We start from the raw sequence: 27,362 nt of genomic DNA, 5'->3' as shown, positions 1-27,362 counted from the left end.
GCCCTTTGAAATACAGGTACAACAGAAACAGGAAGTAAGAGTGAGAGAGAAAGTTGTGGTGAAAGAGTACAGCAGGGATCACCACCATCCCTGCCGAAGCCTCGTGGAACTTTAGGTGTTTTTGCTCAATAAACACTCACAACGCCCGGTCTGGGAATCGAAACCGCGATCCTACGACTGCGAGTCCGCTGCCCTAACCACTGGGCCATTGCACCTCCACTTTTCTTACACATACACACGGCCTCGCTTGGTTCGGTGTGCGTGCGGGCGGAGGCTTAAAAATCTAAATTACAACTTGTTTTTGTTGCTTATATTTTAGCAATGGACCGCGCATGTGTTACTTCTGGAGAGAAAATATTGAAAAGCATAAATATATGTGAGAGTAACGAAGAAACGAGGAAGGTGGTCGTGGGATGTGCTAGAAACAACAGCCAAATCTCCCTTAAATTACACACCTTTTCATCTGAAAATATTTACTTTTTTTTAACCAAAAGGGCTTCTCCCATGGTTTTTAAGTGAGCAGTGCCAAAAAAATTGAGCAAAATTGCAAATTGGTCCGGAGCGAGGTGGTGAAGTGTAAAAAAAAAAAAATAATAATAAAAAGAAAGAAAAAAAAAAAAAAGGAAATTTCATAATTTTTCTTCCTAAAAAGATGCTCTCCACAGCGCGTCATTTCAGAGGCTGTGGTGAAAACATAGAAGCACTGGTACTGGTGCCACAGAAAAAAACACCTAGAACACTGTAAAGTGTTAGGAAAACCATTCCAAAACAGACAATGGAACCTGGTGCAGCTCCTGTTGAACTGTCCAACCCATGCCAGCATGGAAAATGGACATCAAATGATGATGATTCATTTCATTTTTCACCATTCCCACCTAGTGTCAGTTTATCTCAATAAGGTATCTGAAGAGTAGCATCTGTAGGGTTCTGAATGAAATAGAAATGCCGAAAATATAAGCCCTTACAAGTTTCTAAAAGATTCATTCATATTTATACCCATTTTGTTCCAGCTTGCATGGGTTTGATGAATATATCAAATGGAATATGAATTTGGGGGACCAACACAAAGTCACATGGCCTAGTGGTAAGGGTGTTGCACTCACAATAGCCAGATCATGGTTTCAATTCCCAGATCAGGTAATGCAATGCGTTCATTTCATGTTGCTCCAGCCCATTAGCTGTAAATGAGTATTCTTGAAATGTAGAGGAAAAGCAATGATACCAAAATAGATGGAGAGACAGCCAACTGGACTGAATGCCCATCTCTTGTCACCAGCTTTATACTGTCTCTAACAAACTAATAGGTTTACCATTAATTCTGTGAAATATTCACAGGTCCCCTTAGTTTCAAATTAATATTGATTTTGCTTGATCAGAAAAAGCATTTATTGGTTAATTAGTAGACTTAAACTAGCCCTTCTTTAGTCTTTTTGAAAGGCTGCCCTCTTACTGTTAGATCTCAACTGATAATGCCAGTTGATTGGTTAAATTTAAATTAATCTCTCCCCTCAATTAGTATGCAGAGGGACACCTAATGTTTTCTAAACACTCTTCTTGCAATGTGCTATTTGATTATTCACAGATCAGTACATTTGTCAATAGTAGAAATATGCCTGATGAAATGGTCTGTTTATGTAACAAGATCATGTAATACATAATGATGTAAATAAATAATCATTATATGGAAACGGTTGTAACATAATGTGGACAATATCTCTATTCTATATATTTTTTCCAGTTAGATATACAAAGGCCTCCTTCAGTCATAGCTGACCATGGGTTTCTGCACTTGACAGATTCCTCTCTAAGCTGCTGGCCCAAATAAGATTTTTGTGTGTGTGTGTGGTGTGTATGGAAGACTAGCAGTTGTCTGTACATGCATGTTTCTTCTGTCCATGGCATTGGTGATGTACAGGAATAAAGCAAGGCTGTAAAAGCTTGGCATCATTGCCATCAGAACACAAACTGCAAGACATCCTGTCTGGCGGTTTAACAGTTCTACACATCCACAGCTTTGATTGATATTTGGATTTGAACTCAGAGTACAGGAAGTTGGGTCAAGTACCATAAGCTGTTTTACTCAACACTCTCCCTAACAAAATGTCAACAACGCGAGGACGTGGAACAAGTATTGTGTTATTGGACGCTCAGGAAAGGAAAGAAAGAAGGAGGATTTAACGTTTCGAGCAGAGCTCTTTGTCAGAAACATAGAAAAAGGAAAGGTCCAAGGAAGGGAAGACGGAGTACAGTGCTATTGGACACTCAGAAAAGGAAAGAAAAAAGGAGGATTTAACGTTTCGAGCAGAGCTCTTCGTCAGAAACATAGAAAGATTATAAGGATTATCCAAATTGAGGGAGTGGAATGGGCTTAATTCAGGCATATGTCCCTTAGCTGATAATTACTCAGCAAGGGGTACACAACTGAGCTAATCATCAGGCTGAGAATACCTTAATTAAATGAAGGTTATATTGTTGCACTTAAAATTTCTAAGTGACAATGTAACCTATATCTAATTAAGGTATTCTCAGCTTGATGATGAGCTAAGCTGTGTACCCTTTACCGAGTAATTATTACATCCGAGGATCATCTAGCTAAGAAACATATGCCTGAATTATGCCCATTCCTCTCCCTCAATTTGGTGTTTTATTCGCATCTGTAGTAACAGTGGTTGCTAACTGTGAGCTATACACAAACTTTCAGCTTATCAAATTTCCTTGTGGGGCAAGGAATTGATGCCAATGAATTGTTATTGTTCTTCATCATATACCTGTCATGGACTGCTTGAAGTTTAAAAGCTTCCTACACTTGGATCCCTGGATCTTACCCTTACATCATCATTTTTTAACGTCCGCTTTCCATGCTAGCATGGGTTGGACAATTTGACTGACGACTAGCGAACCAGATGGCTGCACCAGGCTCCAATCTTGATCTGGCAGAATTTCTACAGCTGCATGCCCTTCCTAATGCTAACCACTCCGAGAGTGTAGTGGGTGCTTTTATGTGTCACTGGTACAAGGGCCAGTCGGGTGGTACTGGGAATGGCCATGCTCAAATGGTGTTTTTTATGTGCCAGCTGCACAGGAGCCAGTCCAGCGGCACTGGCAATGACCTTGCTCAATTTTTTTTTTCACGTGCCACCAACATAAGTGCCAGTAATGCCACGCTGGTAACAATCATGCTCGAATGGTGCTTTTTATGTGCCACTGGCACAGAAGCCAGTTAGCTGCTCTGGCAATGATCATGCTTGGATAGTGCTCTTAGTGCTCCACTAGCATGGATGCCAGTTACACATGCACACAACACACATATATGAACCCTGTAGCATTCAAACCAGCCATATCCAGCCAGAATTTTCTACCTATTTTAAGTTCAAACAGGCCAGGTCCAGCCTCTCACACCCATCCCACGATAACATTTTATAAATAATATTCAGACCATTCAAATCGCAAGACTATAAGATCATACATGGTTAATTCCAAATGATATGAATAAATAAGCTTTACATTTCACAGAGCAATCTGAGCACTAAAGGGCTAAAGTGTGCTTTTATGTCAAGTTACATATAAAAACAATTCAACATTAGACTGAAGAATTACTCAATACTTTTTAGTGGAGTACAATCTATTAAATTTTATAAGGAAAAATCTTTTCCTTGTAGAAGTTAATGAGTGTGTGAGCGAGCACATATGTAGAACATTGGGTTTTAGCCTCACCTTAACCTCAGATATTTATTTTGCTTCAGTTTTTATTCACAGTCTATGCTATTATACAGGAGATATTTGAAAAGATTTAGATATTGTTATGGGGGTTTGTTGAAGCATATCACTAACAACTTTGTCATCCTTCCTGCATTTAATTAAGCAACAATGAAACAGGAGTGCTACGTTATTTTCCAGAGATAAATCTAGATACAGGCAAGTAAAAAAAATGCTTTATCAATGTCTGTTATAAATAACAGCCAAATCTCTCTCGAATCACACTATATCATCTCAAATAAAAACAAATACATTAGACAAGCTTCCAACACTTGGATCCCTGGATCTTACCCTTACATATTGATATATATACACACACACACATATATGAACCCTGTAGCATTTAAACCAGCCATATCCAGCTCGAATTTTCTACCTATTTCCTACATGGATAGTATTATAATCCCTTATGAAACCATTTTTCCAAATTTTAACCCCCCCCCCCAAATTAGGAGGTTCCTTATACACGTTAAAATATGGTAATTCTGCCTCTTTATACGCGTAAACAAGTTGGTCATGACTTGAATGTCTTCTAGTTCTCTTCAGTCAGGGCTGATCAAGGGTTAAGCAACAAAAACAACACCACACTGGCTGTTAAGACAATGAGAGCACTTCCACATAGTTGCCTGGCTTACTAGAAGTAGCAGCCAAATCTCCTTCAAATAACTTTTGTCTATTAAAAAAAAAGGAACAGAATAGATATGCAGGGCAGTGAGCTGGCAGAATGGTATGGTGGACAAAATGCTAAGCAGTATTTCTACTGGCTCTTTACATTATGAGTTCAAATCTGACCATGGTCAACTTTGCTTTTCATCTCTTTTGAGGTCAATAAAATACAGTACCAGTCTAGCACTGGTGGTTGATGTGATGACCTTGCCCCTTCCCTCAAAACTAACTTGAAACCTGCAATAAACCAACATCCCACTCAGTTAAGTGTTTGGAGTGAGGACACACACACATACATATATGCCATGGGCTTCCACATGGTTTCTGTCCACCAAATTTACTCAATGCATTGGTTGACTTGGGGTAACTTTCCCAAGGTGCCACGTGGTAGGCCTGAACCCAAAACCATGTGGTTGCAAAGCAAGCTTCTTACCTACACAGCTATATCTGTGCAAAAGATTCAAAGATTCTTACAACAAAAGGTTGTGATTTAATATTTTATGATTTCAGCACAAGGCTAGCAATTTAAAGAGAGGAATGTGGTCGATGCCAGGTCCACCAAACTGGCCCCTGTGCTGGTGGGACGTAAAAAGCACCAACCGAATGTAGTCAATACCAGTAGCCCCAGACTGGCTCCCATGCCGGTGGCATGTAAAAATCATCATCCAAATGTGGTCAATGCCAGGTCTGCCTGACTGGCTCTCATGCTTGTGGTACGTAAGTAGCACCATCCAATCATGGCTGATGCCAGTACTCCCTCCCCAACTGGCTCATGTGCCAGTGGCACTTAAAAAGCAGCATCCAAATGTGATCGATGCCAGGCCCGCCTGGCTGGCTCCTGCGCTGGTGGCACATAAAAAGCACCCACTACACTTTCGAAGTGGTTAGCATTAGGAAGGGCATCCAGCTGTAGGAACATTGCTATATCAGATTGGAACCTGGTGCAGCCTCCTGGCTCTCCAGACCTCAGTCAAACCATCCAACACATGTCAGCATGGAAAACAGACGTTAAACAATGATGATGATGGCCTTAGTCAACACTATGGATTCCTGTACTCAATAGGTACTTCATTGACCATGAAAACACAAAAAACAAAGTTGACCTAGGTAGGGTTTGAACACTGAATGTAAAGAGGCAGAATTACTGTATTTTAACATGTATAAGGAACCCTTGTATATAAGGAAACCCCTAATTTTGGGGGGCTTAAAATTTGGAAAAATGGTGTTGTAAGGGATTATAATACTATCCATGTATAAGAAACTCCCATATTTTTTTAACCTAAGTTTTGATAAAATAGGGTTCCTTATACATGTTAAAATACGGTATATAGGGGCAGCTATTTGTCTGATGCTACAACAATTCTGAATGATATGATCTAAAGATGAACACATTAAACAATGTAGACTCAGGTGGATTTGTATGAAAAGAGTTTTAAACTTGCTATAATTGCATTTGGTTCAATGATTATCATTTAAAATACCACTCAATCACTATACTGAATTAGATGTAATAAATTATCATATTTTAAAGATCACTGCCTCACCCGGGGCAGTGGAGTTTTTTTTTTTTGTTTGAAGGTGGTGCTCCAGCATGGCCGCAGTCAAATGACTGAAACAAGTAAAAGAATAAAAGAATTGTACATACACACATATACTCTTTTCTTTTATTCTGTTATCTGTTTCAGTCATCTGATTGCAGCCATGCTGGAGCATCGCCTTTAGTCGAGCAAACTGACCCCAAGACTTACTCTTTGTAAGCCTAGTACTTATTCTATCAGTCTCTTTTTGCTGAACCGCTAAGTTATGGAGACATAAACATGCCAATATCAGTTCTCAAGCGATGGGGTGGGGGGACAAACACAGACACACAAATACATACATACACACATATATAAAATAAACTTCTTTCAGTTTCCGTCTACCATATCCACTCACAAGGCTTTGGTTGGCCCAAGGTTATAGCAGAAGACACTTCCCCAAGGTGTCACACAGTGGGACTGAACCCAGAACCATGTGGTTGGGAGAAGCAAGCTACTTACCACACACAGTCCACGTAAAAGCACTCACTACACCCTCGGAGTGGTTGGCCTTAGGCAGGGCATCCAGCTGTAGAAACACTGCCAGATCAGACTGGAGCCTGGTGCAGCCATCTAGTTCGCCAGTTCTCAGTCAAACCATCTAACATGGAAAGTGGTTAGCATTAGGAAGGGCATCCAGCTGTAGGAACATTGCTAGATCAGATTAACACGTTGGTGTCTGTCAAGGCCACAGTTGTTTATTATGTTGACACATAAGTATCAAAGAATGATACCAATATTGTAATCAGTACACAAATAGCAAAACATTACTTCTATCCTGTTTACTGTAAAAACAGGGAAAGAGGACGTTAAACGATGATGATTATGATGATACATAATATATATATATATACACACACACATAAGGGGAATATCTCTTGTAACAAGTCTAGAGAAGGTTTATAAAGAAAAAGGAAATGATACAAATAACAAAAGTTTTAATACTGAATCAAATATAGTTCATGTGTATATACATAAATATCGCCTATAAAACAATATATATGTTAAAATGAGTTGATATTACTATGATTTAATCAATAATTAAGGTTGGTGGTCACATTTATTTATGGTCTATTAAATAATGGTTTAAAATCCAACCGAAGCTCAACTTCCTTTAATTTTTCTAGGGTCGATAAACAATATTATGCTATAATATACTGAGTTAGTTTAATTAGTTTATATTCATACGTATGTTGCACATGCACACACAAAAACATTTTCACCTCAGGGTAAGAAGTATCAACCCATCTAGAACAAAGTATGGTTAAACAGGGACTCTTGGAGAAAGAATACAGCTTCATTAATCATATGCTAAAGAGATAGCAGATCCTGATATTTGGGACAATAAAAATGTACAAGAGCTTTTAAAAATAAATCTAAAGGGTGAATGATCGTGTAAAAGATTATGCAGAGATCAAGACGCTTTTTTTTTCTTTTCGCCTTCCTACCAAGTGAGTGATTCTAAAGCATTTAACAGAAAATGAAAACACACCCACACAGATTGGTGGTATTGAGCCAAAGTATGAAATCAAGATGGTGGAATTCCATACAAAATGTTTTGTCGTGTTCAATCACACCTTTTCATATCCTACATTCTAAACCTACCATTTATCCCTCTAAATACCAGTAATGCATAGGGGTTGATGCAATGAACTGTAGTCCCTTCTTTATAATTCATGGCTTGTGACTGTAAAAAAATCACTATCAATATATAACGAGGCAGGTTAACAACAATGTCTGACAGTGTTTACGTCCCACCATCTCCTTATCTTCCTATTTCGAACTCAAGGTTTATTTCCATTTATTATTATTCTGCAGATGGTAAAATAAACACCAGCAACATATTGATATTTAGCCAATTAAATATATATATTGGTTCTGTAAGATATCTGGCCTCGTATCTACAGAACTAACGAGGTAACATGTACATGGTTGAATGACCTGCTAAAATTTGCACCAAATAATACACCTGCCATCTAAAAGAACTTAAGATAAAACTACAAAGACAACTTTATCATAAGTCTGGTCAACTAGGGTTCACTTGGTCGTCAAAATCATTAATTATAGAGTCACGCCAGGCGAAATGCTTAGTGGTATTTCGTCTGTCTTTACGCTCTGAGTTCAAATTCTGCCGAGGTCGACTTTGCTTTTCATCCTTTCGGGGTCGATTAAATAAGTACCAGTTACGCACTGGGGTCGATACAATCGACTTAATCCGTGTGTCTGTCTTTACGTTCTGAGTTCAAATTCTGCCGAGGTCGATTTTGCCTTTCATCCTTTCGGGGTCGATAAATTAAGTACCAGTTGCGTACTGGGGTCGATCAAATCGATTGCCCCCCCCCCAAAAAAAAAAAATTTCGGGCCTTGTGCCTTGAGTAGAAAAGAATATTAATTATAGAGTTGAACTTTTTGAACTGGAGAAAACACTTGAAATTATATATCATCATTTTCATAATTTATAGAGATATATAATTGTAAATAGAAAGAAAGGAATCATGTGTTTAACTTAGAGATATCCTGTCTCAATAACCAATTACTATAATGAGTATTATTAACTGTACTGTTGTAATTAGCACAATTAACACGTTGGTGTCTGTCAAGGCCACGGTTGTTTATTATGTTGACACATAAGTATCAAAGAATGATACCAATATTGTAATCATTACAGAAATAGCCAAACATTACTTCTATCCTGTTTAATGTAGAGACAAACAAACAAACAAACAACAAATAAATAAATAAATAAAGCACTCTTCAGATAAGTACACTACTTATATGATTATTAACTTACAAATCTAGGAAAAAGCCAACAACAACAAGAGCAAAAAACTGTAAACAAATTATCGTCTGGCAACTAAAAATAATGTAATTCATGAATATATTTAAAAATATACCTGATGAAATAACAGTAGATCTCTTGAACATGAAGTTGAAATAAGAGTTTTCCAATCGTTTGATACATTCACAATGTTCAGGTGAAACTGTAGCAATTTACATACATAGAGAGAACGAGACAGACAGAGAGAGAGAAAAAGACAGAAAATCACAGTTTTATAGGAAATGTATTTTTAGTTATATGGAAAAAACAACAACAAAAAGTATCTAAGATTCTATTGTATGAGAGTGAAACGTAATTTTTATGTGGTTGGGTTTCTATGACCTACTTATGTCATAACCACCGAAGGTTGCACTATACAGTCAATGAAATTTTTTCCGAATACTCTTCTAAACTTTCTTATTCATCATCAGTCAAATTTTCCAGATTTATTTGGTGGGGAAAGCAAATAAGAGAGACTTATAGTTAATCGAAATTGGAGGCGTATTCATAATAAACGAGAGAAAAGACAATGTATACAACTTTAGTTAAATTTTAATAAGATTGTGACCTGCTCCAACAAGTTCAAACAACTTGTTTTTCAACTAACCGTGCAAGACTTGTGCACGGTTAGTTGTGTGAAATTCGTAAACAAATTTACAGAAATTATGATTCAGCGTTACTTGAATATTCTGCTCTGAACCAGTGAAAACTGAAGTGGGTGTTGTGCTGAAATATTTGTTTATTTTGATATGGAATATATTAATTTATCACAGAAATGGCCTGCATCAAACAGCTGTGCACAACGATGTCTTTTCCCAAACTATATCAAACTAGGAATTTACTAGGAAATTACTAAATCTTGGCTAAGAAATGATATGTTATCTGCAGAGATCTTTTATAATTATCAATGCCACTCTCAATGATCATAAAAATTTATTTTACACGAAAACTTTTTCTCTTGAATAGGAAATGCAATTTTCTCAAGGGATCATTTAAATTGGCTCATTAAAGACATCTTCCTATGTATTTATTTATTTCTACCTGTTTTTGTTTGTTTGTTCCATGCTAATATATGTATTAGACAAATATATTATTGAGACATCGTTTTGCAGCCAGATGCCCTTCATGTTATTAACTCTTACCAGTTTATCAAGTAAGGGAATTGTTATTCCACATCAAAACCAGTAAACAATTTGTTGATGGGAAATGAATGTAAACACACACACGCACGTACACACATGTATGTAAATACATACATATATATGTATATGTCAAGATTTGTGACCTAGTGGTTAGGGTGTTCCATTCATGATCACAAGACCACGGTTTCAATTCCTGGATCAGGCAGTGCATTGTGTTCTTGAACAAAACACCTTATTTCATGTTGCTCTGCGATCACTCTGACATCTAATGTGTAACACACTTATGCACCTGTACAGGTAATGTCAATTTGATGGATGGAGTCTGTTAATGTACAGCATAAACATTCGATCACTATATCCAAATCATCTGTGCAGGTTGTCCAACAAGAAGTTGTGGAATCCTCATTTGTTGTTTATAACAGGAGAGTCCACTGCATGTGTGTGTGTGTGTGTGTGTGTGTATCTTAATAATACTAAAACTCTGGAGATGTTTATATGTACTCGAAATATCTCAGAAATAGTATATTTTATCCTAATTGTTTGCATATTTGTTTTCATACTTACTTTCGGAAGTGCAGTACAAATTTTTGTGATATTTGGACCTCTATTTATTAATGAAAACGATTAAGCACAATTTTTGTTTGTTATTTCTCAATGAAAAAAAAACATGGCTTCTGCAACGTCAATACATATACACACATACGGAATACACACATACACAATGAATGTCATAGTGCCAATCAACACAAACACATGTCCACTATCTGTGACATATACACACACATTCTTTGCACACTCTAAGGAAAAAAATGTCGACTTTTTGACATACACAATATTTTAATAATTTAGAAATATTTTTAACTGAATGCGATTTCTAAAATGTAAGTTGTTTGTACAGCAAGGGGTGTGTAGTCATGTTTACGTACATACACAATATATATGTGTATATCTTTTTTGTATGTACATGTGTGTGTGTGTGAGAAAGAGAAAGAAAGAGAGAGAGAAAGAGATAGAGAGTGAGTGAACGTGTGTTCTCATGTGTGTGAAAGTGGCAATCTCTCTCTCTCTCACACACACACACGTCCATTTCATATATATACGTACATACATGTTTCACTTCCCCCTCTCTTTCACTTTAAAAAATAAAGTAAATAAATAAATTTTTTTTACAGAAATTAACGAACAAAACCAGCTGATCTGGATGACAGTTCTGAGAGTCAGAGCGAAAGATAACCCCAAGGGAATACCATTGCAAAAATTTTTTCGAGTGCATTCAACATATCTCAGCTCCAAAGATTTGGCTGCTATTTCTAGCATGCCCTGCTAGCACGTAACAGCTATTTGCAATAAAGGACCAGAAATACTTGCTACATGTTAGTAGGGCATGCAAAAAGTAGCAGCCAAATCTTCCTTTTTTCGGGGAAAGGAGCCGTTTATGCATGATTTCGATGTCACATTCATTGAAAGCATGTGAAATAACCTGGAAAAGAAAAAAAAACCCACAAAACAAAATTCCATTGCTGGGAAACCCAGACTTTCTCGGGGGCCCAAAGGGAGCACGGATAGTCTAGTATAGATACACACACACACACACATATATATATATATATATATATAATTTATAAATTATATATATCTCTTCTCTCTTTTGATAAAAGGCAGATTTTCTCTGCCTGTTCCCTTGTTCCTTTTTAATACAATTCTACAATATAGAATTTCTTCAATTGGAATTTACCTACGATTTTACAAGTAGATTCGATTGGGTCATGGCATATAAAGTTTTTTCAATTTGACCTCCAATTAAGCAAAAATTCGAGAAAAGTAAATATTTTACGATTTGCCTCTCTAATTTCAACTGCTTCACTCATGCTATTACCATAATTTCTCCTACTTTCTCTTTGCAAGTGTACCTTAAACCACTACTCAAAAAAAATACAGAGCAAACAGAAACAAATAAATACATAACGATTTACTCCTCACACAATTTCTTCAATTGGAGTTTACCTATGATTTTTCCAAGTACATTCCATTCGGTCATGGCATATAAATTTCTTTCAATTTCACCCCCAATTAAGCAAAAATTCGAGAAAACTCAATATTTTACGATTTCCCTCTCTTACTTCAAAGGCTTTACTCCGCCTATTACCACACTTACTCCCACTTTTTCTTTACACACATAGACACGCAAACATATACATATATGACAGTGTCAATTGTTGAAAGAAAATTGTAAGCTAAGGTGTGTGTGTGTGTGCGTGTGTGTCTGTGTGTGTATGTAGGAAGTGAAGGATAAAAATATGGCAAGAAGTGGACAGATGTACATATATACATACATCCATACATACATGTGTGTGTGTGTGTGTATGTATGTGTATTAATGTGTGTGTGTTATCTCTCTCTATATAAAGCTGAAGATGTCTGTGTGTGCCAGGTTTGGTAGCCTTCAACTAACACTATCTCCTCCGAGACCCTGCGGCGCAAGTTGACCAAAATTGAGAGTATGATAGAAGGGTTGCTCTTCCTTCCGTAGAAGATAAAATTCAAATCGGACCATGCTAACACCAAAAATTATTTACATCAAAAAGGTGCTTTTTTCTATGAAAATCCCTATTTTTTACGATTTTTTCACTGCTGTGTTGCCACTTTTTGGTGTATTTCAACCAGAAAAATGTTCACTTGAAGAGAATAACAAGCTACATAATGCAAAATTTTTACTTTTCAAAAATTCCAATTCCAGCGGGTCGAAACAAACCCGAGCGATACTGCTAGTATATATATATATATGTATAATTTATAAATTAATTTGTATCCATTAGATCTCTGTTTTCTAACTCGTTAATAATATTTGATATTTTATGGTATTTTATATAATACATTCATTGAAGAAATATCTCTTCAAAATACAATATATTAAACCAGTGTACCTTGGATGAAAATATCCCTATAAGAGGTTTAAATATCCTCACTGTGACTTATAAGACCCCTTTGAATGAATAGCACATGAAATTTATGTCTCCACACTATCCACTTGTGATAATAAAACATGAACTCCTATTGGAATCTACATACCATGGACAAGAAGCATTTCTACCTATTCTACACAGCACTTTCCTTGGATAATGGAACTGCAACAGTAACATCCTACACATTTTTACTTTTATCTTTAATTTTATTTTCTTATTTCCATCTATACTTTCTATATCCATCCTTTTCCAAAATAACTCCTTATATTGAACTCAACTATTTCCCTCTAGTTAACTTTCTCATATCGTCTCTTCTGAAGGGATATTCCTAATATCCTAGAAACCGCTGTAAGATTGCCTTTCTCTTTATAAACATCCTATAAGTTCCACACAGCCTTGGTTTTGTTGTCTCATTTTATTTAATATATATATATATATATATATATATATATATGTATATATCTGCACATTGTGGCCTTCTTTCAGTCTCTATTTACCAAATGCACTCACAAGGCACTGAGTACCATTCTTCCAAATATATAAAGGTTTGTAAATATAAAAAAAACAACAAAAAGAAAAGAGGGTTGGGTAAAGTGATTTAATTTACCATGAGGAGTAAAAGAACCCAACATTTCAAACACTTGTACTTGGGAGAGAAAAACATTTTTGCTACAATGATAAGGTTATCAAATGCAAAAAATCACAGCAAATTAAATCACTATTTTTTTTTCTAATATCTTTCATGAAACATAAAATAGCTCAATTTTCATCAACTGTTGACTTTTTACTAAATTTGGGATAATACTGCTGCAGCTACATATAGGAACATCTTAGACTACATATAAAAATGGCCTTCCAGCAGACAAAAATCCACTCTACAACACATAACAAACCATAATAAGAACACAGGCAAGCTGTTTCTTCTGTCTGTCTCTTCTACCATTACTATAATGGTTTCGGTAATCTGAACTTGCATATTACATTTCATCTCCCCCAAATACCACTTGTCTCTCATCCGCTCATTAGTTTTGCTGTGTCTTCTCCAAACTCAAAATATTTGGTAAATTCTTACTATTACCTGTCTCACGTGATGTGAGCATAGTTGTAAAAATTTAATGAGAAAATGGCAAAGACTTCGTGGGGAGGGGATAGACTTTTTTTTTGGACAAAATATCCTTTCATAAAAGAAAACAACCACCTGAGTCCTTACCCTTTTTTCTACTCCATAAGGAATCATCCTGACAAAATCCACAGACTGCTGGAACTCATCAAAATATATTCTAAACATTCCTAGGAGTCAACATAGGGAATATTTGTATCCAGATAAATCATTTAACAAGAAAACCTTTCTTATAAATGGTTTTACAAATCACATTTATGTTGGAAATACTAGTTTCCTTAACACACACCAAATGATGCCGTGTCCACAGGCAATCACACTTATTGTAATCACAAGTGATATATTAAATGTTGCAGAAGTACATCACTTCAAAATAATATTTGCAGCAATAAATAAATACCACAGCGAAGGCTATTTGGCATAACTACAGATACGTGCCCCACCGACTTAGTTGCCTGACTTTCCTCATAACTTTCAGGAAAAAGAGTATCATTTAATGAAAATTTATACAAATACCTTTCAAACGGCATAGATTACGATTAAAAGAAAATTGGGGGGGGGGGATTTTTTCTGAAGGTGTTGGGAGAGGAGTTTCGGATCAGGAAAACCACATATGTTGGAATTTCTCAGTTTCGACGGAGATTTTTCCAATTCTTCAAAACGGAGAAATTCCAACTTACATGGTCTTCTTGATCCGAAATTCCTCTCCCCACACCCCCGGAAAAAATTTCACCACAAATTTATTTATAATCGTAATCAATGCCGTTTGAAAAGTAGTTGTGTAAACTTTCATGAAAAGATACCCATTTTCCTGAAAGTTATGAGGGGAAAATCGGGTCGTGTGAATTTTCCGAAACTTTTCTCCCATTCCCCTCGGAAAAGTTCTTTCCCATAAATTCCTATATTCCCTGAATCTACAGCATCGAAACGGTATTTGCTAAAAATTTCGTTAAAATATATCCATTTTTTTAAAGTTATGAGGCAACAAAATCAGAGGGGTACACATCTGTAGTCACGCCGGCTATTCCATGACTTGTAACTTGATATATGCTTGCAAATAGAGTTACATGTGATTTCTATATTCTTTCCAGGCTGATGAAGTGTGAACAAGCCATTGATGGAAAGAAGTGGACGCTGTTGCAGCATATTTTTTACTTGCAATATACGAACTGGTTCGTTCTTTGAAAGAAGCCAGATTAGCCAACTGAAAATTATTGCGTGCGTCTTCGTTTCCAGGATTCCATGTGAAAAAGTATTTACCATGGAAAAAGCAGTTGATGTGCAGGCAAAAACTGGAAGTGTTTTCCAATGAAAAGAAACCATTAAGGAACAAAAGTAAATAATAATAATAATAATGATAATAATAATAATAATAATAATAATAATAATAATAATGAAATTATTGTATACAGTGCTCAGGTGCACCACAACTTGTCAGAAAGTGCATATAAAGTACATGCAGTAATGTAGAAATGTCTGGAAAGTGAACAGTGTATGAGTCAGATACATGCTTGTGTGTGTATGGAGGGGAGAAAATCAAGTGTAGTGTTGGCGAATCTCTGGAAGCATGGAAGTTTTGAAGGATGCAGTGCTCCGACAACTAACAACCGATGCCGGCAGTTTGTTCCATGCTTCAGCAACTCTCAGCGTGAATAATGACGGTAGATACCATAAAGCACCCAGTGTGGTGCTGTCATATATGAAGGCAGGCCCAACAAATGTTTTGATTAGATTCTTAATTAACATGTGCAAACAGGTAAAAAATGGCAATTAACTACTCACGTGTATCGAATGTTAACAGCAAATACACGAGATACAATTACATACCTGGAAGAATTATGACCTTTTATCGGTGTTAACTTGTTAATGGTGAAGATTTAAAACTGAATAAAGACCAGTTTCATATATAAAGATACTTAAGGTGTACCCGAAGAGTTTGCCACAAGAAATTGTCGATGCGCATATTTTCCCATGAAAAACTATTAATTCTTTGGCATACACTCACAGCATTTACGAAAGTTAAAAAAACCCACGCTAAAAATTCACTTTCGCATTCGTAAACGCTTTCTTCAACACGTACAAGGAAATTACTTTCATTTTCAAGTATTTGCTAGAAACAAAGCGGGTGTTGAAAGAAATAACATGCAGGCTGATGTAATCTTCTACTGCATGAACATTTGGGAGACTGGGCTCAGCAATTGTGATTATATATTTGTCAATCTAATTTATTCTATAACTAAACTAAAAATTATATTTTAATTTTTAGGTATATATTTTTCATACCACACGCAGATATTATGTTTCAGTCTTTTAGTTTTTCTGTTACTTTCATTGCTTTTCTATATTATCGTTGTCATTTCCAGCTGCCCTTTTATTTTCATTTAACTTCACGTTTTTCACCCGAACCATTATCTACTGTGTTATCTATGTTGTCCCCCTCAAAATTCGATAAGCTTATCTCATTGGAAATACCTCTCTTACTTTCCTTTTTTTAGATAGATTTTAAAAACATTTACAGGGGGATTTTTGGCTGTTAGTTACATATATATATATATATATATAATATATATATATATATATATATATATATATATATATATATTATATATATATATAGAGAGAGAGAGAGAGAGAGAGAGAGGACAGACTTCTTTCAAACTGAAAGTATTATCTCACATTACAATAGGGACGTAATACTGAAATAGTGTAAGAGATAAGAGACTGTTCTGGGCTTGCATTAGGCAAGAAGTTAAAAATTTTGGGGGGTTCATGACACTGCATGGACCCTAAGTAAGGCATGTGTAAAATTTGAATGAAATCGGTTGTGTAGTTTTCGAGTTTTAGGGATTCACACAGACAGACAAACATTCTCATCTTGATTGATTGATGGATGGATGGATGGATGGATGGATGGATGAGGTATGTATAATACAGGCGGAGGTAAAGAATACGCACACCACCTGTTTTCGGCGTAACTCTAACCCTAAATACCGGGTATGCGTCGTTACCTTCGCCTATAATACATATATAATACAAAACCCGCATTAAATCGAGGTCCCAAACCAAAGTAAACACAAATATGAGCGAAGAAAAAAAAAATGAGAAAAAACATCAATTCAACACCAAGTGCCTCAATGGGTCGCACAACACAAAGGACCAACGGAACCTACGAAAGCAAGCCACCACGCTCACGGTATTACCAAGTGCGATGGCGAGGCTAAGGCTTTGGCACAGCCAAACACTTCCCGGGTATCACCTGACACCTCGGTAAGGCGACCAGCAACGATGACAAGAAATTAGCTGTTAGTAGCCCAGCCCTTCCAACGTCTCAAACGCCGCAGGCTGGAAGAAATGGTTCATTCATAAACCCCGATGCTTAAAGATTTAGTTCCGTTCAGGTACGGAAGCAGTGACCTTCTCATTTACCACAGCATCCAGGATGGAGATGGAAGCAAAGAAGACACAGACTATGGTGCCCCAGATGAGGCACCTACCTCTTACCCAGAGACAAAGAGTAAGATCATCTGGTCTCTTCCCATCACTTCTGGATAATCCCGCCGGCTCCAGAATTGAGGAGATATTTACCCGAGCCAGTGCCTGCTTAATGATTAAGTTTAGTTCGGTATGACGAGCGAAACGACCAGCATTTAAGCAGCAAGACAAACCACGAAGACTTGTAGAATCGATGGGTCTACCACAGCAACATCTCAGTGCCCCACAGATGTAGGGGACTAAGTAATATGGAGCTGCAGAGCTCAGCCAGACTGGGTAGACCACCAATATTGGCCACAGGTAGAGCATCAGCCCAGTCTCCCAAGAATTTCACTTACAGAAAGTAGGCGATACCTTGAAAATTGATCAAACTTATAAAAGAGAGAGTTGAAGGTGGCACCTGAGCGTAGAGTGTCCCATACTCTCTGCTTCCGTCTATCCTCAGCTGTCTCAGGAACTGACAAACCCAGTTCTCTCTACTGTAGCAGAGCTTCGTCCATCTCTCTGTTGGAAGTAGTCCATGTTGAAAAGGAGAAGATGTTGCCTATCGAAGGGGAGCAAGCGTGGATGGAAGAAAGAAAACAGGAAAGAGATAGAGACCGGCATTTACGCAAACCTAGGCCCCCAAACCGTTTGAACAAAGCTGCCTGGTTGCGGGACTCTGGAGAGAAACTGACACTGACCAAGCATTAGGGTTCCCTGAAGATTAGGTCGTCAAAGCATTGGAGAGACGACGAGAATTTATAAGGGAATAACTCTGAGAAAATACAATAACTTAGGATTGAAAAGTAATTCCTAAATATAAAAAAGAACCTAGGTGGGGGGATCAATTGCATCAAGATTTTTTAATAGTTGCTCAAGGGTAGCCATGTTGAATTGAAAGATGGGCTCGAAAGCGCGGTTAGAATGATGAGGGGAAGGAATCTGCAAACAGGTTTACAGTTTGCTGATGTGAAGCTGGCTGGTTGAGGAGCCAGAGCTCGCATTTGGAACTGTTGACGCTGAGTACTTACGACTAAGTTCCTCATTTATCGTCCTCGCAGTTGCAAGGACCTCATTAGGAGGGCCCTCCAAGCAAGCATCAAGATATCAGATATTCAAGTTCAGGTCAGCTCCCATCTTCGTAACGTCAACAAATGTCAGTGCAAATAATGTAGGTCCGAGCAAGCCGCGAATTTTTTTCCCACGAGAGTTCCGGATCCCAGTTAAAGAACTCATTTGCATATAACCAATCAGAGCTCACCTTGACCTTGTCGTCAAGGTTATATCTGACTTTAGGAGACAAGTAATAAGATAAATTTGCATTTATACCTATTATCGGGTTTTGTTAGGGCTTCATATGGTAAAGATGTGGGTAGAGGGTGATGTGTTAGCAACCCTCTCCCCTTACTGTTTTACAAAGTAAACAACAACACAAATAACTACGCAGGGGTAGCCATGGTAAGAACGAGAACAACAAGCATTATTAAAAGAGAAAAGAAGCATGGCCATTCCTTACCCAAGTGACCTTATCTTATTGATAGTTGAGCTCTGATTGGCTGTATGCAAATAAGTTCATCACTGGGGTCCGGAACTATCGTAGGGAAATGATTTTACGAGCGGGTCGTCTTATTGGACCCCTGAGGTAGATGAGACGTGGCCACCAAAGTAGAGGTAAGAGGGCTCCTGATTAGCTTGCCAAGTAAAGTGGTAGAGCTGTGGGGCATTCTCTCTTACTGCATGGAGGATCCCGACTGATGGAACTGAAGGCATTCCTGAGACCTGGATACTGATGTTCAACCAAGTCGACCATGGCAGGATCTGAACTCAAAATATATTATCTAGTCTAACAATCTTACTGTTCTGCCAATCCACTGCCTTAGACTGGTACTTTTACTATCGACCCTGAAAGTTGGTCACAAAGGATTTGAACACAGAGTACAGAGAATGGTAACAAATATCTTGAGGTTGCTCTCTCTCTCCGACACTCTAACGACCATACGAATTTATTACTTAATTGCTGGGATAATCTCAGTTGATTGACGTGTTTCAACTCACTATAATTACATAAGGTAGCCCCTATTGTATTTTTTCAAGTAAGATTGCCGGTGATTTTAATGCTTTATTATTTTTTTTGAGAGTAAAGTACGAGGGAATACAACTTACAAAAAGAAATGCGTAACAGAATTCTTAAAATAAAAACTGCGGGTAATCTTTTGTTTAAAGTATCGAGAAAGTTAGGAATCGAATTTGACAACGACTTGATAATAAAATGAGGCTGAAAGAAATTTTCAAACTGAAAGCCTATTTCGAAAATGTTTATGTATTGAAGAAATGCTGGACCTTTCGGATCGCATACTTCGTGAGAATCGTACAAGAGGACGTGATTAACACTGTTGATCTAACTGAAAAGAATTACCGTATACCGTATTACATGTATAAGGAACACTTGTTTGTCAAAAAATTAGGTTTAAAAAATATACATGGATAGTATTATAATCCTTTACAAAACACTTTTTCCAAATTTTAAGCCCCCAAAATTAGGGGGTTCCTTATACACGAGTATTCCTTATACCAGTGGTTTTCAACCAGGGTTCCGCCAGTACAGTTCAGGGGTTCCGCAAGAAGTTACAAAACTGCTAAAATCGGTGGTAATTTTTAATTCTCCTATGCAGATATGTGTGCATAAGACTATTAAATTATTGCACAGGGGTTCCTCGAGCCAGTGAAATGTTTCCTTGGGGTTCCGCCCCAGCAAAAAAGTTGAAAAGCACTGCCTTATACACTTTAAAATACGGTACTTCCTGAGTGTTATTTGCAATGTGATATTCGATAATGAAAGTAACAAGTTTCTACCATCTCTGAGATTAATAAATTAGTGTGGTGCAGTGAGCCGATGTGTTTGGTAAATCGCCAGACATGCTCAACTGGAAAAGTTTGGAGGTGTTATATACATCATACAACTGCGACCATACTAAGGCACAGCCTGGAAGGGTTTAGTTGAAGAAATTCACCCTGATACTTGTTTTTAAAGTCCGGTTTATGGGAACGTAATCAAACCAATATCGGTGTGTGTAGGGCAAGCACAACAATACACACGCACAGTTATATATGACAGCCTTCCGCATCTACCATATTCACTCACAAGGCATTGGTCAGCCCGGAACTATAGTGGAAGGCACTTACCCCAGGTGCCACGCATTGAATGCGAAACCATGTGGTTGAAAAGCGAGCTTTGTAACTACACAACCACGCAGATACACTCGAAGAAACCATGTGGTTGAAAAGCGAGCTTTGTAACTACACAACCACGCAGGTACACTCTAAGAAACATAAGACAAGATTATTTTTCACTGGGTCTCATATCCCACTGTCACTCCAAGTTAAGCTTATTTTTCGGGTTGTGATTAAAAAATGAAAGCAGGAATATTTACATTATTTGGCAGATGTAGAGAATAAATACTCACCCTTTTTCATATTTCTTCAGATTCGTTTGTTTTTCAAAAAAACAAAAAAAGATACTTTTAATTCCCTAATCCACCTCCCAAATTTTTTGTTATTAACTTTTTTGTTGAAAAAAACTGGTGGTGGTAGGGAATAAAATAATGAAAAAGAAAAAGGCACGCAAACTCCCTCAGTTATACAATGTACCAGGAAATACTGGGGTTCTCTTCTAAAAGTTTTGAGGTCACTCCAAACCCTAATATTAGGGTGATTACAACAAGCAATACGCCGTCAGATATATCATGACATTTCTGTGAGACAGAACATCCGCAATGACGAATACTTCGTCCTCGCGGCCAATCTTTCCCGTATTTGTATTTAGTATGTGACCTCACCCACCGGAGGTGCAAAGATTAACTTCTTACAAACGAAACTGCTACATATTTCCATGCTGGTGAGTCTTAGAAAAGTAAAATCAAAATGATTATTACGGAATTTACTGTGATTCTATTGTTTTTGTAAAATAAAAAATTGTATTTTCATTGATTAAGTAGACATGGAAAGACAGTGCCCATGGTCATTTTAGTTGTTTTAAACTAGGGAATATTAACAGCTTTTTATTTAATAATTTTGTTTTACAGGATGGTTATAATAATAAGGAAGTTAAATTTACCGTTGCTATATTTAAGTCTGATTCTTTGTAGGTTAAGGAAGAAATATAGAATGGCATGTGGGCAATTATGAAAAAGAACCACTCGTAAGACTTTTATGACATATACAGTACTCTGATGAACTACAAATTGTTGGGAAAGGGTAAAAGAGAAGACAGAAAGCAATAAATGTGAAGAGACAGCAAGGCGGACATAGTGACCCGTCACCACAGCCCCTTCCGTGAAACTGCCGTTTTGATTTATAAGTGTTTTGTCTTGCTGCCTAAATGCTGGTGGTTTCGCTCTTTACACCGAGCTAAGCCTGATCATTAAGCAGGCCCTGGTAAATATCTCCCCAGTTCTGGAGTCAGTGGGATAATCAGGAAGTAATAGGAAGAAACAAGATGGTCTTGCCCTTTGTGTCTAGGTAAGAGGTATGTGCTTCATCTGGGACGTTAGTCTGTAACTCCTTTGCTCCCAACCACATTCTGGATGTTTCGGTAAATGGGAGGGTCATTGCTCCCGTAGCCGAACGGAACAAAATCTTTAAAAGTTGGAATTTGTCAGCGAACCACTTCTGGCCTGTGCCGTTTGAGACAGCGGATTTTTAGTCATTTCCGAGTTGTTGAGTGATGCCTGTGAGGGTGGTACTTGTAGAAATTTACCAAAAGTTCGTAAAAAAATTATCCATTTTCCTGAAAGTTATGTGTAAAGAGAGCCGTCTCGTGTGAATTTCCCGAAACTCCTCACCTCACGCTCGGAAACATTTTTTTGACAATAAATTACGATAAATTGAGAATCTACATAATCTGAAGCATATTTGAAGAAAATTTCAAGTAAAAAGGAGCACAATAAAGACTAGAATACTCCTATAACATCGTAGATGTGAATGGAACGATAATAGAAGATAACTTTAAATCAAGGTGTTGTTTATTCAAGAGTTGTTTGTGGTTGTTGCTAATAAGGTGAGTTCCGTTTCTAACAGCTTGTAATCACCATAGAGGTCATAATTGAGATTGTGATCTTGGTTATAAAATGAATTGTGAATAAATACACAATTAGAAAATTGTAAACTACTCGAGACTAAAATAGTTTATCGCAAAAAGGAAAAAAGTTGTTATTTAACACCTAGGGAACAGTGATTGTCAATTACAGCAGGCCTATAATCAAAGACGTTCCAGTCATTAATTACTCGTCCTTTTAGGGGTGTTTTACAACTGCATCATCTAATGTATCATTTCCTGACTGAAGACGGTAGGGGATACAATTTGAGGGAGATTTGAAAGCTATTTCTAGAAAGTGGGGTGACCACGTAGTGGCTTCCTAGGCGACTCGTGTCACCGGCGTTGATAAACAAACCACAGACATTGTTGCATTACATGTATAAATACTTCAAATAACACTCACATGACAACAAATAATATACAAAAGTAACTCAACTCACCATATGAGAGATCCCATTTTATAAGACATGAATAGTAAAAGTAAACTTCCAATATTCATAAAGCGAAAGAGATTTTTCGATGACATTAAGTAGGTTGTATGTAAAAATAGGATCGTGTAATGCAGGCGGCGTACGGATTGTAGAGGTTAAAAAAGTTCATTAACTTGGATGACAAAGAGGATGATAAATATATTAGCTGACCCCGTGCCGTCAAAATGACGGCTAATTGTAGTATTATATATATATATATGAATAAGGTACATTATAATCACAGATACAAACATTCACATACTTCCTTTGTACACGTATACACATATACTCACACAGAGTTGAAATGCTGTTTGATTTTTCTTTTCAGCGTTGAATGTTCACCACCTCACTTCCATTGCCCACACACACACAATCATTCACATGATTTCTTTTTACATACACACACATAAATTCACGCAGAGTTGAAACGTTGTTTCATTTCTTTTTCACCGTAGAAATTCCATCATCCCACTACCAAGTTTGCCATCACCCCTTCCTTCCTCATTCATATGTTGTGACGGAGAAAGATACAAGAGTATTATTATAGAAAAATACATATATACTCTCTCTCTCTCTCTCTCTTTACTCTCTTTTACTTGTTTCAGTCGTTTGACTGTGGCCGTGCTGGAGCACCGCCTTTAGTCGAGCCAATCGACCCCAGGACTTATTCTTTGTAAGCCTAGTACTTATTCTATCAGTCTCTTTTTGCCGAACCACACAGTCACTCCTGCACCTTGAACAATATAACAATTTAACTCATATTTGAATATATATACATATATATACATATATATATATATATATATATATATATATATATATATATAGTGGGAAAGGTGTAGCAAAAGATGTCGTTGAGGTAGCAGATGAGATAGGCATGTGGACGACATCAAAGTAAAACAATGGGAACACATCGGATTGTGGTTTAAATAATTTATTTAATCAACATTTACTTGTTGTATACACCAAAAAATTCATTACATGACATTTGAGTTGACGAAGAAGAAAATAAACAGGGGAAATATTGTGTCGATGTGATGAGGTAGAACCAGGCATGTTTTGTGTATGTGTGTTTGTTAGTCATTCGGTCATGTCTGTTTATGTCCTGTGACTGCTACTGTGTTGCACCAAACACCAAAGCCTGTTATCAAAGAAAGTTTTGATGTTGCATGACAATGCATGCCCAGACCGTTGGAACCATTAACCAATTGGGTTTTGAGGTGCTGGAATACCCTGCCTATAGCCCAGATCTCACTCCTTCCAACTATCATATCTTTGAACTGCTCAAAGATGTCTAATGCGGTCGTCGATTTCCTATGAATGAAGATGTGAAGGAAGCAGTGCATAAATGGTTGCATGACCAGCTGAAAACTTTCTTCTTAGAGGGAATATGCCAACTTGTGGACTGCTGGACCAAGTGCATTGAAAAGGAAGGAGACTATATAGAACAATGACGTACTTGTTTATCCTGTGCTTTTGTGTAAATACATTGAAAGAACAAGAGTGTGTATAATTTTTGACTATCCTCCGTATATATATATATATATATATATATATATATATATATATGCACAAGAGTGGCTGTGTGGTAAGTAGCTTGCTTGCCAACCACATGGTTCCGGGTTCAGTCCCAGTGCGTGACACCTTGGGCAAGTGTCTTCTACTATAGCCTCAGGACAACCAAAGCCTTGTGAGTGGGTTTGGTAGACGGAAGCTGAAAGAAGCCTGTCGTATATATATGTCTGTGTGTCTGTGTTTGTCCCCCCAGCATCGCTTGACAACCGATGGTGTGTTTACGTCCCCGTAACTTAGCAGTTCGACAAAAGAGACCGATAGAATAAGTACAGTTGGATTGTCACTTCATTCTTCCTCTGCTATTACAGTGGTCTCCATTTCATGGCCCTAGTTGATCTCTAGCTCATCCAACAAACTTGTCACTCCTTTTGCCACCCATTTGTATGCAATTCTCACTTAACCACTTTTTCAAGTCCATCCTCCACAGAGTACCATCCCTCTGGAAATCCTTTCCTGCCTCTGTTTTCTCTACAGTCATCAACTTACATTTGTTCAAGAAGTACATCAGCCACATCGATCTTGCTAATAAAATATTAAGCAATTTCACTGCATAATTTATATGCCAATTAGGGAGACACCATGGTCTCTCAAATTACTAGAAAACAACAGTTAAATTTCCCTCAAATCATATCTTGCCATTTTAAGAAAGGAAAGGATGGGTGGATCATTGCCAGTACCACCTGACTGGTTCCCCGTGCCAGTGGCACATAAAAAGCACCATCTGAACATGGTTGATGCCAGCCTCCCTGCACTGGCTGGCTCTTGTGCCAGTACCATGTAAAAAGCACCATTCGAGCGTGGTTGTTGCCAGTGCCACTTGACTGGCTCCCATGTTGGTGGCACGTAAAAAGCACCCACTACACTCTCGGAGTGGTTGGTGTTAGGAAGGGCATCAAGCTATAGAAACACTGCCAGATCAGATTGGAGCCTGGCGTGCTCTCCTGGCTTGCCAGTCCCAAGTCAAACCGTCCAACCCATGCCAGCATGGAAAACGGACGTTAAACAAACATATTGGACAGAGAAATGTCTTTAAATCATGGAGTTGATTGATCAGGGCTGATCTAGAGCTAAACAATAAATGAATAGCCATCCAGTTAAAATGAACAAAAAGATTCTGTTGGAAGAATGATTTTTCAGACATTGCTTCCCAACCACGAGGTTCAAGGTTCAGTTCCCCACTGTGTGAACATTGTAGGCTAACATTCTATACAGCAGCTGCAAGTCAATCAGTACCTTGTGAATGAAATTGGTAGACAGAAACTGGAGAAACCTGTTGTGTATATATACACACACACACACATATATATATATATACACACACATACATATAAAATAAAACAGATGTTGATAATGATGCTGACACCCACCCACCCACCCACCCAACCAACCAACCAACCAACCAACCAACCAACCAACCAACCAACCAACCAACCAACCAACCAACCAACCAACCAACCAACCAATCAATCAATCAATCCATCTATAAATGTGTGTGGATATATATCACAAATTTAACAAAAATACAACAAACGGAAAATTCGTAGCTTATTTCTCATCAGTCACAGTCCAAAAGATCATTACAATTTCGTGCCTCAAACGTTGATATTGTTTCACTTTTGGTGGCGCCAGTGGCGAAAAGCCACTGGGAATAACTAATGAATGTAGAGGACAATGATGAAAAGAAACATGACAAAATAAAACACACATATACAACTAAAAAGCCATGCAGCTGCAAGGCAGACAGACAAGGGGCAATGCAAAGGAAAATGGAAATGTCCTGTAGGAGTGGAGACTAGAGAAGGACAGACAGAAAGACAGCACGAAGGAAGAAGTATTGGGTGGGGGGTGGGGAGAAAGAGAGTGGGAGTAAGGCAAAAGAGAGGCGAAGAAAGAGAAAGAGGCAAATAGATCATCATCATCATCATCATTTAGCGTCCGTTTTCCATGCTATTATATAAAAAATATTCAAAGAATATATACTCATTTACTTGTTTCAGACTGCGGCCATGCTGGAGCACCACCTTTAATCAAGCAACTCGACCGCAGGACTTATTCTTTTGTAAGCCCAGTACTTATTCTATCGGTCTCTTTTGCCGAACCGCTAGGTAACGGGGACATAAACACACCAGCATCGGTTGTCAAGCAATGCTAGGGGACAAACACAGACACACAAACGCATATATATATATACATATATACGACGGGCTTCTTTCAGTTTCCGTCTACCAAATCCACTCACAAGGCTTTGGTCGACCCGAGGCTATAGTAGAAGACACTTGCCCAAGGTGCCACGCAGTGGGACTGAACCCGGAACCATGTGGTTGGTAGACAAGCTACTTACTACACAGCCACTCCTGTGTGTATGTATGTATGTGTGCATGTTTGTGATTCATATTTTCTCCTTGTCTTACATGTGTTGACTGTAAACAAAAACTACAACAGCCTCACTATTGAAAACAGGCGCTGTTGTATGCTTGCAGTCAACCATGAAAGCAAATCCAGACTTCTTGACATGTCTTCATATGTTGCATGTTCTTTGTAAAAAAAGCAGTCTTGTATCTATATCTGGGATGGCAACAGGAAGGGCATCAGGCCATAGAAAAAACATGCCTAAATGAATTCCATCTTGCCCATACAAGCATGGAAAGATAGACATTAAAGTGATGATGATGATAATGCTGATGATAAGACCAAAAATGTGCAAAG

General features: G+C 37.6%; 1 protein-coding gene across 1 annotated transcript in view; it reads right to left on the bottom strand.

The window, feature by feature from the left end:
* Positions 1 to 23,197, bottom strand: part of LOC115210407 (inhibitor of nuclear factor kappa-B kinase subunit epsilon) — a 90,537-nt gene extending 67,340 nt beyond the window's left edge. Inside the window, exon 1 of the mRNA XM_036501907.1 lies at positions 23,052 to 23,197. The gene's annotated coding sequence lies outside the window, so the exon portion shown is untranslated. The remainder of the gene's footprint in view (positions 1 to 23,051) is intronic.
* Between the last annotated feature and the right edge of the window lie 4,165 nt (positions 23,198 to 27,362).

The sequence above is a fragment of the Octopus sinensis genome, linkage group LG4 (genome assembly GCF_006345805.1).
Source record: "Octopus sinensis linkage group LG4, ASM634580v1, whole genome shotgun sequence".
Taxonomy (NCBI): domain Eukaryota; kingdom Metazoa; phylum Mollusca; class Cephalopoda; order Octopoda; family Octopodidae; genus Octopus; species Octopus sinensis.
Note: the sequence above shows the minus strand (reverse complement) of the source record. Positions and strands in the feature narration are given on the sequence as shown.